Here is an 11,452-nt window from a genome sequence, read left to right as displayed (position 1 = left end):
AACTCCAATATCATAATCTATAGTAACAATATGTCCTGAATATTGATTCTTACTGTGTATGTAGCATGAAACTGTAACATTACAATTGTTTATCCCAACACAGAGCAAAATAGCATCCATTTTATGCATGTGTGTCTTCTGGAAAGGGTCCAGATCTGAAAAGTTGGAGAATTTACTGTGTTATTGTTAATTTCAGCAATTAACTGCTCTTCTTTTATTTTTCATGATTCCTAGTTTCCATTTATTCATCTATCAAATGAAATGAGTGTACATTATATCAAGTACAATGATATAAATAATAATAGTAATGTGCTGTCTTCTTGATGTGTTAAATAGTTCAAGCCTTCTAAAGCTATTGATTATCAGACCTGACTAACAGCTTTAGCTTAATGTATCCCCCCCAAAGTGGTACAACATCCAACATTCTCGGGGTCGTAAAATGATGTACCCTTAAGTATGCCTTTTACCACTGATATTGTCTTGTTTTTATTTTTAGTTTCTCATTAGTTCTGCTCCAGAACAATTAAAAATATCAAAATCTGTTTTGTATCTTACTTCAGCTAAGTTCACTTTGACATCTGTTACCATGGTCTAATATCACAGTTTAGCCTTGCAGTTATTATGAGTTGAAAACAACTATAGCAAACAATCCAAACTTTCTTATGTAAGAACAATATCACACCTTTGTTTTTCTTTCTGACCAGTGAATTACCTGGAAATCAGGATGTTTCGGTGTTATCAACACATGTGCAGAATGACTCACTAATCTCAAATAAATACCTGGGACTTACATCCTCCTTGTTCCTTTTCATAAATTTCAGTAATTTCTGGTATCTCAAATTACTTCTATGGTTCTTCGTACATGTTTTGAAATTGTTTAATATAATTTAACAGGGGTGCATGCAAGGGCTGTGTATAGTACTCCTTTTACTGCTACATGTGGAGGAAATGTTCCCTTCTATACAAGCACCTTCCTATCATCCAAGGTCTAAGTTGTCTTATACTCCTTCTTCCCCTTTGCAAGAGAGCCCATGTCTTTGTCCTACTGTGACCCTTGACCCCTTAATGGGATCTCAGCTACTAAAGGTGTATTCCTCCTTTTTCTTCAGTGTAAAACTTGCGTTTTCAGTATACACCCTTGAACTGTAGCTACATTTTGTGGCAATAAGACTGAGAAGCCAAGGCATACTTTAATTTTCAAAGCTCGCTCCATTAGTATGAGGGCACAGCTAAACCATGCAACATCTGGCCTGCATAGATGGGTTTCTTAGTAAAATCAGGATGTGAATTGGAAGGAATTACAAATGGCCAACATCTTCTTTTGCTACAGAGTTCAGCTAGTACCAGGGAATCCCTAGTAGTTACTAGAGTATTTGAGACACAACTTAGTCCATCTAAATATATATATTGAAAAAAACAAGTTTTATTACATTATGCATACACTGATTGTTGTTGTCATCCCACATCAGTGTCCTAGTTAAATGCCGCAATTATAATCTCTCATCCCACATAGATACAACATTTTTGTGTTTAACTCAACTGCCTTAAAACATGAGTTGATTCATTTTTAATTTTGGAAGCTTTGTCCTCAGTTACCAACAGACTTTTACTTTAGCCAGTGACTACACCTGAAATCTGTATTCAGTGCTAAACACCACATTTTAGAGGATCAAACACATTTTGCACACTTGCATTAAACAGAATTTTATACAGCAAAGTACTTAAAATACTTACATATTTTCCCAGGTGCAGCATCTCAAATTTAACATTCAGAAAATAAATATAAGGAAGGTATAAACATTTTAGTAGGGAATTACAGTTAATTGGGAGAAAACCTCATCTGGAGAGAAAAAAAAAAGTCAGCTGAAACAAGGAAATATAAACTACTGCCTTCTCTAAACTATTGGCATTCTGTACAACAAATGAAAAAAAAAAAAAGAGAAGTTATGTAGCTTTTTATAACAATGTCTAGTTTCAACAAATCCTAGTAACCTCTTGTGGCATGTTTTTCTTGGTACAACATTGAACTGTAGCAGTTTGATTTCAGGGCATTTTTCCACACTTAGCAAGCAAGCACAGACAATAGGAGAATGGTTTATTATTTTTGGGAAATAACTTAGTGAATGAACTTTGTATTCTTATTACATGAAGTTCTCACATGAAGCTCCCATTGGAAAACTGTGCTGCCAAATCCATATCAGTAATTTCTGAGGATGGGTGTGGGGCTAAGGGAAGAATTTCAGGCTTCAATGCTCTGCAGAGAATGGCAAGAAGAGTGATTGCCCATTCTGAACAGCAAAACAGCAATGAGCAGTGGGCATGTAAATAACTAAGTGTGGGAAAACTTACCAGCCGAGTCCTAAGCACCACCTAGGAAAATTTTAAAGCACAGGAAACTGGATTTATTCCAAAAATACAATGTCAACGACTAGGAGAATACTGCGGGAATTCCACACTTGATAGGGAAAATATACAGCTGTTGAATCACCCATGACTTGCAGCAAATGCTGTATGATAAAGGGAGGTATTTCCCTGTGCTGTAAGCCACTGCTCCACAGGAAACCCCTTCATGTGACTCAACAATCTCAGGTGCTGGAAGCAGAGGAAATGTGTCAGATAATGCAGACAAACCTGCTAAAGTCACTGCTCTCATCACGGCTGCAGATAAACAACATAAAAAAAGATCAACAGAACTGGAGGAGCGAAGGAGGCTTTGGGGTTAGACACCAGTGCTGTGCTGCTTTGCATCTCTAAGTTTGCTTTGTCCCTCTGGAGAGTCACTTGCAGAGCTGTGTGCATGAGTGTGACAGGAGGTAGTGCACTATATTCTGCCATAGATCTTACATGATGCTTCAGAGAAGAGGAATCATGACCACATCATGCATTGATGGTATATCATGCTGCTGAGGGTGGGAAAAAAACCAAATTTCAGAACTCTTAACTGATTTTCTGAAATGCATCAATATATTCCTACCAAAGTAATTATTAGATCCTTTGTTAAAATGCAGCTGTAGCATGTAACTCTGGGTCATGTGGAGGCAGTGGCTTTTTGAGGAACTGCCTTAAAAGCATGATGAGGCATTTGCACAGGTTGCCTATAGAGGTGGTGAATGCCCCATCCCTGAAATCTTTCAAGGTCAGGTTGGACTGGGCTTAGAGCAACCTGGTCTAGTTGAACATGTCCCTGCTCATTCCAGAGGTTTTGGACTAGATGGCTTTTAAAAATCCCTTCTAAGCCAAACCATTCTATGTTTCTGTGAAAGCAAACAGAAGAGACAGCTTTACCATGTCACTAAATATAATTCTGGTTGAAAATGGTTGCTACAATAATGAGCAAAGGACACTGCTCTGTGTTGAACAGGGATTTCTCCTGTGAGGAAATCATATGAGTTCTTTCTACCTTTTTCAGTAGCTTTTTAATTTAAAGTAGTTCAATGTTTGTACAGAATTCAGTAAAATTATCTCTAAATCTTTCCAAGAGCAGCAAACTTCTTAATCCCTCATTTTATTATAAATACTATATGCCATATATTCAACACTTATTGACGGTCACATAAAAGCATCGATGTTTTTCTGTCATCTGCACGTTGTATTAATTAGGACAATCTATCACTTGCAGTGATTTCAGTAAGGTTTGCTCTGACTTTTCGGCATTTGAAAAGCAGCTGCTGCTTCCCCGCACTGGCGCTGAAGTCCAATAGTTCCCTCCAGTGGTGAAACATCTTCTTACATGGTAAAGGCGCCTTTCATCCTCAGCTTTTGAAGGTCAATCCTTATCGCGAGAAGCGTTAACATTTCTACAGAACATGATGTATAATCCTAAATGCTTTTTTTTTTCCTAAAAGTGCAGGATGAAAAGGAGATACTGCACTATCCAACTTTAACAACAACTGGAGGATTCAATGTATTCAGTCTTAATTTTTGATATGCTTTTAAATCTCAGATCTTATATTTTAATTTTAGTTATAATGCAAAGTCCACTAAAAATAGAAGCAATGCACATTTTTTCTTATAAAATATTGAAAAATATTTGGTTTTGTATGGTACAAATTTTTCCTTAGGTCGCTGTCTTCTTAGTAAGAATTATTCTGTTTAAAATTCTTGTCTCCCCCCTCTTTGATGAAGAATATATTTCAGAATTATCAGACTCACAGCTGACTAAAACTGATGAAAGTTGATAGTTACAGATTTACAACATATAAACCTGTGTTTTCAGGCTTCTTAAATAACTCTGCCTGGACTGAATCTTTTGGTCTGAAATTGCAGTTCTGTCTCAAGGTCAGTGTTCTGGAAAGCTGAAACATAAGGTATGAATGTCAATGCTTGAGGCTCCAAAAATACTTGACAAGAGAAAGGCATCCTGCAGCTGATTCAGCTCTTGCATGCCTTGTGGCAGAGTCTGGCTCTTCCCAGACACTTCAAAGGAGTCCTAGCACAACTATCCTTAAGTTAAAAGACTCAATTAAATACGTATTTCATGTGATGAAAGCCCAGGAACAGTACAGACAGTTTGTTGTTTACACATAGTTAAAGATTTATTTTATGGCTGCATGCTGTGGAGACAAGGACAGCTTTGGTGGGGAATTTTAAGGGGACAAGGAGGACAGTTTCAGGATAACCATCATGTAATGACTGACGTTTAGATTTTTTCTCTTTTTGAGTATTGGCACAGAATTCTAATCTATTGAATCCTGACTTTATAACATTCCTATAAAATGTACACTAATAGACTAGTGGCCTTCTCAATCCCCTTGGATTGAGCTATCTGAGGCTCATGATTAAAATTTTATCCTCAGGCTTTGTCATATCTGTCATATTTAGTAAAGGACTGGAATGCCCTGCCTCAGGTGCAGTACTAATACATTATCTACCTTTTCACGCATCTCTACTAAAATTATTACCATGTCTCAAATTATGAGTTCATATTGTTGCTAAGACTTCTTTAATTGCTAGTGCATTTATTTTGAGTTTACTGGTGCAGCTAGGAAAGCAAGCAAGTATTTTTGCAGAGGAGAGCTTGGTTATCTCAAGTTTTTTCCCAGTTATATCTGCTTCTTCCTTTTTAGTCATGGAAGTCAAGAAACACTTATAGGGATGCTTTATCTGAATTGCTTTACATGATGATAGGAATTGTGACCTAAAAAGTCCCTCTTAGGTGACTGTAAAGGAGTGAGGGAGTGAAGTGTCACTAGTTCTGATGTAAATAACTATTCTGGTATCTAAAGTAAGGTAAGATGCATCCAAGCCTTAAATTTTTAAGCCATCACAGCCATGAGATCACTGTTAGTAAGGGCTCTTTATTGTCTTATTGCTGGCCACATATTTTCCTTTGTATTTCTAGCTTTCCCTATTGATTTCTTGGACTGCAAGCTTCTCATTAAAATATTATGTTCAATAATGTAACAATTTGATGTCCTGTTTTCCTGAGTGTTACAATGGGGAGCAGTGGGAGGCTGCCTTTAACAGTAATTTCCATTTGCAGTGAACCAGAGTAGGCTTTTCGCTAAAGGTTTTTGTTTTCATGGTGGAGTACTCTCCTTTTCAGCAGCTTTTCATATCATACAACTCCCATTTTTCATTTGCTTTTCTTTCTATCTGCTTTTCTTCAGATTCAGAATTTTCATCAGCTATGGAAAAATAGCCATTTTGTATCAGCAGCCAATGTTCAGGGGAATCACCTTGCCTGTCTTGGACATCTATTTAGAATTTAGTAATTCGTATTGTGGTGGTGCCTTGCTCTTTGCATTGACTATGGAGGGGATCTGGATGGGAAAAAATCTACCTCTTGGATAGCTAACATGAGATGAGTCTTCCTAGGGCTTTAAGATGGGTGACATGTTGCCTTCTAGCATGTTGGCCCTGTTGCCTGAAGAAAGAGTCCAGGGCAAATAGTTCTAAACTCATGGTATATGATTAAAACTACATTACATAAACCCCATCTATTATCTCCAGTTATCCCTGACTGACTCCAGGCCAGGAATTCATGGAGCTCTATCCATCATAGTGAGACCATAATTGAGTTACTCTGCACTGAGAGCAATAATACTTTCTGTGTTAAAGGATAGCAAGGAATAATTTTAGAAACTCTAATAAGTTGTGTGACCTCCATGCTACATTGCTGAAATGGAATTCTCCCAAGACAATTGCTCCCCTGCAGTCTGCCTCTCACTGCAGACAAGTCATAAGAAATAATTCCACTATGGTTTCATGGTCTATAAAGAATTTCCCTCTGTCCCACTCTGCTGTATTCTCTTCTTGTCTTCTATGTTTTAGCACATTCACAATTAGTTTCTGAATTATCAGGATATACAGACAGGTTAGCAGGATCTTTGTTACACTGCTACTGTAGCATTCACTACTTCACCTCTTGCCCTAAACAAATTTTATCTAAAGGTCTTTAGCATTCCAGTCATGTGAACTGTCTCACCAGTTGCATCAGTGAAAATTTCCACCTGGAATTTCGTTGCCACCTGGACTTTTAAAATTAGTTCATAATGAGCAGAAAAACTTTGATCAGTGATTGCAAACAAAGTAATAAACTTCGACAAGTATAGCAGAGGAATGTGACTGGAGACAGACACAGGCTGCAATGAGTAGAAGTGATAGAAATTGGGGAGGGGAAAACAGTATTACATAGGCCTGTGTCCATTTTATACTACAGAGCCTGTAGTGGAACATGAGGTTCCTAAGTCTGAAAAATCCTCAATGGTCAGCTGATAAGCTTGTTTTGCTCCAGCTGCTGGAGAACAGTAACAGTCCGTGTTACTGAAAAGGTCTGTTAACTCATGTGACTGGGACCTGTGCAAAAGATCTGAAAGATCTGTTGTTAACTCCACAAATGTCAGAAGAATCTCACAAGGTTACTCTTTTTTTTTTTTTTTTTTTTTTTTTAAACTGGCTCTTTGAACTAAGTTATTTGTTTGATGCTCAGTTTTCCATGGAACTTCTTTCTCTTCTTCATGGCGCCTCCAGTGCTTCCTCACAGGGTGCAGTAGCTGCTTAAATTCTTTAAGGCAGTAAGTATAGTAGCTGGAGAGGTAGCACCTAGATCCCATTGCAGCTCAGCACTACAACTACTCCTTCACTCAGTGATCGAATGGCTCAAGTGTGTTCAGCACCATGGGACCCCTTTTTTTGCCATCTTCTGCACTAGAAAATAAATGTCTTGAAAGTCCTAAGTGAAAGAGAGTTTTCTTATTAATGTTCTGTGTTGTGCTGCAGACTCTCTAAGGTATTCTGTTATTCTGCAATGGTGTATAGAATTTCCTAAACCTCCAATACCCTCAAGATCTGGTTTTACATTCATTTGAGAATTTGAGTTTTGGTGAACTACCCATAATAACAGCAGAGTTCTATGGCTCAACTTAGAATCCTACCCAGAGTGAGGTTTCTCACAGAAGCATGAGAAGAAATTCATCCCAGTGCAGTTATGTAATTCCCTGGTCTGCTTCTGAGGGAAGCTGTGTGCAGAAAAGATTTTATTTTCTAGATAGGAAAAAACATTTTTTCAACAGGTTGTTTGCATTACTGTACACAACTCCTCCCTGAATTGCTGAAAAAATGTTGTTTCTATAGCCATACCCACTTTAATGAACTTCTCCTTTATAATTATTCAATTATTCATTCTGCTGCTCTGGAAAACCGGCATAACAATGATTTAACACAGCACTGCAGCAATTAGCACTCACAAAAACAACAAAGAAACACCTCACTACTCAGAAGGGGATCAAAGTGTGAAATCACAAGTAACTCATTACAAAAGTAAATCATTACAATAATACCATTTCAATTCTTAATAGCAATCATAGTCTTTTGGTGGATTTGACTCCTTTCCTTCAATACCTAAAAAGAAGCTACAGAGGATGCTTATTCCATTTTAAGAAATTTAGTAATTAAGAATTTCAAAGCTTTTCTGGTTTTCTGTTGAAAAGTAGGATCTAATAGATCAGTTGTTGAATCACTGCAGCTTTTATGTAGTCTAGACCCTCTCACTTCAGTAAGTTGGAGTCTGGAGTGGAAAAAGGAACCATATGTTGGTAGTTACACCTGTAGGGTGTTTATCTGTCACTTTGAAAACTTAATCTAACTCACTTTGCCTTCATATTGCCCAAGCAGCTGCAGATGGCTTTCTTTCCATTTGAATAGCTTTAATATCTCTGCTTCTCTCCTAAGTACTTGCTTGCTTTATTTTGCTTTTGTCTTCATGATACATTTTATTACTAGATGATGGTAAAAGGAATTTTGGCCACTTTTTATGTTATTGGCACCAGAGACTTTCCTTAAACATGCTTACTTAGATCTTTGAGAGTGCTAATTTTCTCATATAAAGGGAGTGTTAAACTTCAGTGTCCTTCCCAAATCCTTTAATTTTCTGATACGATTTAGTATAGTTTTATTTGCTTTTGATACTTGTATGTGGAAAATAATGTACATTGGGAAACAAACAATACAAAATCTGTCACAAAAGAGTGGCTGATCAGAGAAACAGCAATGCAACGTTGTTTTTAGAAGCAATGAAACAGAAGAAGAACTGACATATTGTTATGCTAACATTTTAAATTAATGATATATAGAAGGTCAAGTATTAATGAGAAAGAAAAGATCTGCTAATAGAAAACATGTGCTAGTATACTAAAAATAGAAGTTTAAATATGTGCAATAGAAAAGCTGAGAATTCTGATTAAATGTTTGATTAGAAATACATTGCTTGAGTTACTTTTCTCTTCTGAATGGAAAATGAGGCATACTTGTGAGTGATAACAAAAGGGAAACTTTGGCCACTGAGACCAAATTACTAGTGTGAAATACATCCCACTTTATTACCTCCTCATTCCTTTACCGCAGTTGTCTTTGGGGCGTATCTGGGGACAAGTTTGTTTAACCTGGGGGTTACTTTGAATCGATAGCCAAGTGGGAGTACTCCTTCAGTGGGGATTTAGCAGTCATGAAAGTGAATGGTCTGTTTCATAGCCATTAAACCTCTCACTTGTGCAGATGTACCTACTAAACTCCAGCTGAGGACGATGCTCCTTAGCAGATCCACCAGTGTAGTTCTTTAGTGCTGGGATTCCAAGTAATTCATCTCCCTCCACAGCCTGCACTTGATGTTGTGTCAGCTGATCTGCCCCCTCGCCCACACAGCAAAGAGACTTTCCATAGTGGGATGTGCAGCAAGGCAGGAAATCAGGAGTGAAGGATTCACCCTCTCCCCAAGTAAGTGTCTTGGTGAAATTATTGCTATAAGAAAGCAGAATTGCCCTGCAGAGGTGTCCTTCACTAGAGGCTGTTGGTGGCATGGAGATGCAACAGCAAATCCTTTCTTCCTGTGTTTGGGACAGAGGTGGTGACATTCAGAAAAGTCAAGGCAAACAGTGGCTTTTGAATTTCAAATTACCTTTTCTGTGGAGGTACTCCACAGATGGTTCTGCCATCATTTATCATGACAATCTCCTATATTTAGAAATACACAGCTCCATCAAAAATGAAAGTATAGAACTTGGCCTTCCAGAGGTTGATTTTTTTCCATGTGAGATAATTAAACAGATCCACATGGAGAGTAAAATTCCTTTTTAAGCACCTGTGGCATTATATTTCTTCCATTCAATAAACATTTTGCTTGTTTTACTGCATGTTAATTGGCTGATCTGTAATGAGTAATTTTTTTTTCATTTTAATGAAAAAAGAAAAAAGTCTTAAAAACCACAGAAAACTTAGCAACTTTGCTCAAAAGTGAAATGCAGACAGAATCTCTGATATTGTACCTCACCTAAAGCAGTATAATCATGGTCATTTACTGTCCCAGAGCCTGCAAAATATAGCAGAGACATTACAGAAGACAAATCCACAATTGTTACTTCAAAATTAAGATTTGTAGTCAGTAATCTCTGGAGAAAAAGAAAATGTGAAAGCTGAAGTCTTACCTAGTATAAAGACTGTAATCTGCTGCCATTTTTTAAACTGGAACCGTTTGAGGTAATGGGTCTCAAACTTTTCCACTGTTTCCAGCATGCTCCTGAATTCTCTTCCAGTTTTAACTACAGTCTTTTATTCCTGCTCCTCGCTGCAAATCCTGCTTTTGCAACAAAACTTCTGTTGCACTCACAGCCTTTACTGAGCTCTAATCCCGTGTTTATGAGCCACTGTAGTTTTCACCCAGTGTGTTATTTTGCACATTCTGCTTTCTTTCATTTATAACTATCACCAGGCATTTTTAGAAATCAGCAAAGATGCATTAGAAATGACAACATTCATGTAAAATCATTGTCACTTGACACTGTAAGAAATACAAATCCCATCCTGTGGTCTGTAAGGTGTCTGCCGAGTCCCAGCTGCCTCACAACATTCTGCAGCAAATTTGGTCAGCACAGTCGAGGAAAAGGAATTGTCTGCACTGAAGCGATTGCTGTTTCCACTTCTTTTGTTATCATTCCCTTATCTATAGCTCTTTGACACGGCAAGTCACTGCTGAGGGAGAAGTGTGAAGTGATGTCAGCTGATGGCCCAGCATCAAAACAGACCAATTAGCAATGTTCCCATCTGCTGCTTGTTCCCAGCCTCTTTTGGGAGCCAGCAATTGAGCTGGAAGCTGTGGCCTTTACGCACAGCAGCAATCGGCCAATTTCTTCAATGCCACATGTTGTCCAAAGAAATTCTTACAGGAGCTGGAGAATGGAAGTATTACCAGCACCTCTCTTACAGGGGCTAGCCCTTTTCTCTTAAGAGGTCACCACAGACTAGCCAGGGGCCATTTAAGACAGCGGGTTGGAGTTGGTGGCAAAAAGAGAGCTTCTACCCTTGCACATCCGTACTGGGACAGAAACTGCCCTGTGTGGTGGAAGGAACCAACGTGCTGAATATCCTCTTCATTAGGTTAAAATCTTACAGTAATCTGACCCTGATGAAAAATGGACAGGGAGACTAATGAAAGCCTTATCCTGTATCTAGCAGAATATCAAATTCTTAGAACTTTGGATTTATGATGCGGGGCATTAACTACTGGCCAAACTAAACTGGGAAAACATTTGCACACATTGACATGAAAACACAGTCTTCTAGAGCAGGTTTGTCTGCTACTAAGTCATGATTACATGTGGCAATAGGGTTCTTAACCTGTGTTTTTTGATTTTACTTTTCAGAAGCCTCTCATCTTAAGGGCTGTCTGAGAGCTTGCACAGCAACTCCGGTGTTCCCAGTCCTTTCCAGCACAACTCCAAAATGGAGTTGCATTGCCTGAAATTCCTGTATGTGTCTGTTGTCAAAACTCCTGCTCCTGAGGACTATATCAAAATCCTACCTTGGCGTCCAGGAGTGGAGATGGGACTCTGCAGTGAGAGTTGTCTGAGTATCTTTGCCCTTCTGATTCTCAGGCAGTTAGAGTACAGTTCTATAGTGCCAAGAATGGGATTTGATCCCCATATGGGCCATTCACTTAGGAGCTGGACTTGAGTTTGTC

The sequence above is a fragment of the Taeniopygia guttata genome, chromosome 1, assembly GCF_048771995.1.
Source record: "Taeniopygia guttata chromosome 1, bTaeGut7.mat, whole genome shotgun sequence".
In the NCBI taxonomy this organism is placed as follows: Eukaryota; Metazoa; Chordata; class Aves; order Passeriformes; family Estrildidae; genus Taeniopygia; species Taeniopygia guttata.
Note: the sequence above shows the minus strand (reverse complement) of the source record.